Here is a 6000-nt window from a genome sequence, read left to right on the forward strand (position 1 = left end):
ACAAAGTATAGCAGAGGGAAAATAGAGCGAGAGAGAGAGAGGTGAGAGAAAAAAAAAAAAAAGAAAAATAAATAATTACTTCACAGTATTTTTACATTTGAATATATTAACAATTTTGACCAGTATTTTTCGGCCTTGTTGCTTTGAGGTCTCAGGGAGTAGGTGAGCATCTCCATATCACATATTTCTTTTACAGTGGCAGACCATTCTTTCAGTGTTGGTGGGCTCCCACTAAGCCATTTCCTTGTTATTGCTTTTTTCCCTGCTATCAGTAGTATTTTCAGAAGGTATTTATCTGGAGAGTTGAGTTCAGTTGGTAAATTACATAAATATATAGTTTGAAAGTTAAAGTCAATTCCAAATCCAAGAATTATTCTTATCTCTTTGGCTATCTTTGACCAGTAGGAATGAATCAGTGGGCATCCCCAGAAAACATGAAAATGGTCTGCCATCACATTGTTACATTGTCTCCAACAATGCCCAGAATCAGTTCTGCCAGTCTGAGAGTATGTTATTTTGGGGGTTATAAAAAACCTAATGATATTTTTCCATGAATATTCCCTCCATAGCCCTGAGCTGGTGGTGGTGGAATTAATTTGGCATATGTTTAGCCACTCATTGTCTGTCAATGTTATTTTGGCCTCCTTCTCCCACTTATTTTTAATGTGTAGTGTTGATGTTTTATTGTATGCTTCTAGGCATGCATATATTCTGGATAGTCTCTTCTTATTGGATTTACCCTTATAAGCGTCAATAAAAATATTAGCTAAATCCTGATCGTTTCTTTCTAGTATTTTAACATTTTTATTAAAGTGATGCCTGAGCTGTAAGTATCTGAAAAAGTCACACTTGTCAAGGTCAAATTTTTCTTGTAAATGTTGGAAGCTTTCCAAGTCGGTTCCAGAAGAGATCACACAGTATGACGTAATACCTTTTCTGGTCAATTCCTTGAATCTGGAATCAAGCTGTGCAGGTCTGAAGTCCTTATCATATTCAATCCATCTAAATAGCCATGTTCTCCTCTCTGTGAGGGGGTTGCGGAATTCTCTAAACCAGGTGTTGAGAGGGGCTTTTGTAAAAACACACAACTTGAGGTGCTTATCTCCCAGCAGGGCTTGAAGGGGGATGTCTGTTTGATTTACTTCTAGTTCTTTCCATTTTGCATCATACCCCTCTTCACACCAATAAGCAGCATACTGCAGTTGTGCTGCTTTGTAGTAATTTTCCAGACATGGGAGTGACATTCCTCCTCCTTTTGTAGCGTACCCTCGGTTTCTTGTTCTGCCATATAAACCTAGAGATGGATCGGTTCCACTTATTAAACTGCTTGGTAGGGATTTCCACTGATAAGGATTGAAAAAGAAATAATAGTTGGGGTAATACAATCATCTTTATTATTTCTATGCGGTTATATAAGTCAAGTGTCAAAGGGGCCCACCTGTCCAGATCATTTTTAATTTTATTAGTCATGGTACCATAATTTGTTTTATATATTTTGTTTAGATTTTTGGTAATGTTAATGCCTAGGTATTTCAGGATCTTTGTTTTCCATTTAAATTTGAGCATTTTACTTATATCTTCTTGGGGTGAGTAGTTAAAAGAGAGGGTCTGGGTTTTTTCTATATTCAGCTTATAGCCCGAGTGGAGTCCAAATTGGTGGAGGCAGGACATGAGGTTGGGTAAACTAAAATCTGGGTCAGATAAGGTCACCAGAATATCATCGGCATATAGACATGTTTTGTATTCTCTTCCCTTAAATAGGATTCCCTTGATTTCTGGGTCTTCCCTAATTTTTTGAGCAAGTGGTTCTATAAAAAGTGCGAAGAGAATGGGGCTCAGTGGGCATCCCTGCCGGCAGCCTCGTTCCAGAGGGATTGTATTTGTAAGGCTGCCATTTATTTTAATCCGAGCCACCGGCAGGTTGTATATTGACTTCAGACAACTTATGATTGTATTACTGAAGCCAAAACGTAGTAAGACCAGATATAAGTATTCCCAGCGTACAGAATCAAAGGCTTTTTCTGCATCGAAACTAATTGCCAGGGATTTCATATTATTCTTATTCACAGTGTCAATAAGGTGTAGTGTCCGCCTCACATTGTCCTGTGTACGTCTATTTTTGATGAAGCCTGTCTGGTCTGTATCGATCAGATCAGGGATAATATTTTCCAGTCTGTTAACAATTATTGAAGTGAATATTTTATAATCGGTGTTCAAGACAGAGATGGGCCGATATGAATTACACTCCGTTTTATCTTTTCCCGGTTTTGGTATTATAGAAATTATTGCTTGTTTCCAGGATGGTGGGGTCTCGCCCCCTTTAAGCACGTGGTTAAAAGATTTTAACAGCAAAGGTGTTATAGACTTCCTAAAGGTCTTATACCATTCAGCTGGTAGTCCATCTCCGCCTGGTGTCTTGTTTGCCTCCAGTTTTGAGATGGCTTTATCAATATCCGTTTGTGTTATTTCTGCAGTTATCCCTTTATTTTGATCTAGGCCGATTGAGGGCAGGTCCAAAGAATCTAGATATTGCTTTACCGATGAAAGCTCAGTTAGTTCGGGTTGACTATATAAATTCTTATAATATATTTCAAAAGATTTATTAATTTCATCCGGTGTGAAGCACATCTAATTGGTAACCGGGTTTTTAATTTTATAAATGGATCTAATTGTTGCTTTTTGAGTCGCCAGGCCAATGTTTTTTTTGCTCTCGGCCCATTTTCGTAGGAGGTTTGTTTAATATATTTGAGTTTAAGTTCCACTTTGTCATCAAGTTTCTTATTTAATTCCTCTTTTATGGTGCTCTAGTAAGGTAGGGTCTTTGGTCTCATTATGCTTCTGCTCTAATGTGTCTAGTCGTTTAGTCAGGTAATTGAATTGCTCGGATTTTTCCTTTTTCTTCCTTGATGCTCACATTATGCTTTTTCCTCGCAGTACTGCTTTTGCAGCGTCCCATAGGATACTCGGAGACACTTCTGTGTTATCGTTAAATTCTACATATTCTGCGAGTTCTTTGTTAATGAATTCCTTAAATTTATTGTCATTTAACAGAGCTGTGTTAAGTCTCCATATTGTTGTCTTAGGTTGAACTTCTAAATGTAGTTTCAGGTATACTCCAGAATGGTCGGATACATCCCTAGTGCCAATATTACAATCTAGGATTCTGTGTCTGTCTGCTCGGAATAAGAAGAAATAGTCGATTCGTGAGTAGACGGCGTGGGGGTGAGAAAAAAAGGTGAACTCCTTGGTTGATGGGTGGCATTCCCTCCATACATCAATTAGGCCTATCTTTTGGATCATTTTTTTAATATACAATGATTCAGAGTTAATTTTTTTAATTGGGTTTGAGGAGTCCAGGGAGGGATGCAGTTGTACGTTCCAATCCCCTCCGCATATCAAAACACCTGAGGTTTCTGCCACTATGAGATCAAATAATCTGTCAATTAGTGTTTTGTCGTGACCTGGTGGCCTGTATATGTTGAGTAGAGTTACTTCCTTTGAGTCTAATGTCCCCCTCACCAAAACAAAACGCCCTTCCTTGTCCGTGATCTGTTTAGATAACCTAAAGTCTATCCTATTTACAATTAGTATTGCAACACCCCTCGTATGTCCATTTGTATGAAAAGAGTAAAATGTCTTTTTAAACCCCATTTTTTTAAATTTCTCATGGTCTTCTTTTCTTAGGTGGGTTTCTTGCCAGAAGATAATGTGTTGCTGTTCTCTCTTCATCTTAGCTATGAGCTTTCCTCTTTTGATTGGGTTTTGTAACCCATGCACATTAAGAGTTATTATTTTATATTGTTGGTGAAACATAAATCTTTAAATGAAATAGTTCCCTCTATCTTACACATCCAGGGTGACCTTAACATTTGAACATGGATAAAAAATAAAACCAATGAACTTGTAACTTGTGAATGTCCAAATAAAGATAGTGAAAAAGCGACTTCCAAGACAAAATGACTCATATGAGAGTCTTGGTTGGAGAGAAAAGTCCCCGGAAAATGGGGGGTCTCTCCAGTGCAAACTGGCATTGCTCGGTAATGAGTATAAGCTCAGTGCACAATCAGAGCCTTTAAACAAGCACCCAAAACAACGGTCTAATCTTGTAATCTGTGTGTAACGGTAACTGGCGTCTATCTTGTTAACATTAGCAAAGACAGGGTGAGAGATGGTTAAGGTGAAATCTGACAGTGTCTCTTTATGCAAATATTCCGTTTTTAGTCCATACGCTGGATTAAGGCACTATGATTGCAAATCTTACCACAAGGAAGTTACATGAATGAGTTTATCTTGGCGGAGGGGCTATGTCCCCGGCATCATGACGAAATCCGCTGAGTTTTTTCCGTGCTCTTTCTCCGTGCGTATCTGGGTTCGGTCGTTTGGCCTCCACCCTCTCCCAGGACAGTCTGCCCAGTCTCTCCATCGGTGGTGTCGTGGGGGGATTGTCATTACTGTTATAGTCAAGTGTGAGACCCCTCTTCTTTAGATCCTTTATGGCCTCATCTGCGCTGTTATATGTAACCGAACCACTGTCAAAAAACACACGGAGCTTTGCCGGCGGTGGGGTTTGAAAGCGGAGACCTTTTTCTTTCAGAAATTTTCTGATGGGGGCATAAGCTTTCCGCTTCTTTTGGGTCTCTGCCGGGTAGTATACACGTTGCTGATTGAGGCGAATCTCTCCTTTCTTCCATGCAGAGCGAAGCACCAAATCCTTAGTTCTGTATGCCAAAAAATAAATCACGACGGAGCGGGGGTTGGCATTCTGCGGTGGTTTGGGGCCCAAAGCACGGTGGCAACGTTGTATAGCCAGATCGTTATCCTGAAGTGACAGCTCAACCTTGATAAAACTTTCAATAAACTCCAATAAATTCTCACCCTCTGTGTCTTCAGGAATCCCGTATATACGGATGTTATTTCTTCGTGAGCGTGCTTCTAACTCAGTCAGCTTGGCTTGAATTTTATCTTGATTGCTTCTGGTTTGGGACAGCACCTCTTTCGCCACCGCAGTCCATTCCTCCATTTCTGCCACTCGTTTTAACGACTCCTCCGCTTTGTCTCTGGTCTCCTTCATGTCAGTCGCAATTGCGTTTAGCTTTTCGTTAACCTCCTCTTTGAAAATGGTTAGATCTCTCTTCATGTCGCCGGAGAGGTTGTCACGAAAGCAGCTTAGTTCTTCTTTCACGTCTGTGCGAATGGCTACAATCTCTTTGTGGATGGCTTCGATGCTAGCTTGGAGGCCTGCCATAGCCATGTGTTGGTCGTTTACGTCTTCGTCGGCTTTCCCTTTAGAGTCTCTCTCGCCTGTTTCTTGTATCTGGTTTGATTTACAGTTACCTTTTAGTGTCTTTCCCCTTCTCATCATAAATTTATGAATTCAAAAATGTCAATACAGCTTTGGCGTAGGGGAGCTAATCAGCCGTGTTGGGAGCGCTCGTTCAGTGCGTCTGTTCACCTCGGCGCCATCTTGGGAAGTCGAACCAATCAGATTTTAAGAGATTTTTTGTCAGGATATTACTTAATATTCAGAAGACAGAGCTGAGTAGCAGGTTTCCCACTGTCTTGAATCGGCTCTTCGTTTAGCAGCACGCTGTAAGTTTCTGGAAACTGAACAGCTCTGAAAGCCCAATGTTCTCCCTTCTTTTCTTCAGAGAGACTTTGAGCTGCTCGTCATCCCAGGACCTGCAGGCAAGCTAGGAAAGCACTGTGATGTGGTGGTTAGCACTGTTGCCTCACAGCAAGAAGGTCCTGGGTTCAAATCCATCTTGGCTGGGGCCTTTCTGTGTGGAGTTCTCCCTGTGTCTGCATGGGGGTACTCCAGTTTCCTCCCCTTGTCCAAAGACATGGAGTTAGTGGGGTTAGGTTAATTGGTGATTCTAAATTGCCCATACGTGTGAACTAGGGATGTTCCTGGTGACTAATTTATTAGTCGACTAAACAAGGAAAAAACTGACTAACCAACTAGTCTAAAACTAGGAAACACTGAAATGTCAAGTAAAGTTT

The sequence above is a fragment of the Archocentrus centrarchus genome, chromosome 7, assembly GCF_007364275.1.
Source record: "Archocentrus centrarchus isolate MPI-CPG fArcCen1 chromosome 7, fArcCen1, whole genome shotgun sequence".
NCBI lineage: Eukaryota > Metazoa > Chordata > Actinopteri > Cichliformes > Cichlidae > Archocentrus > Archocentrus centrarchus.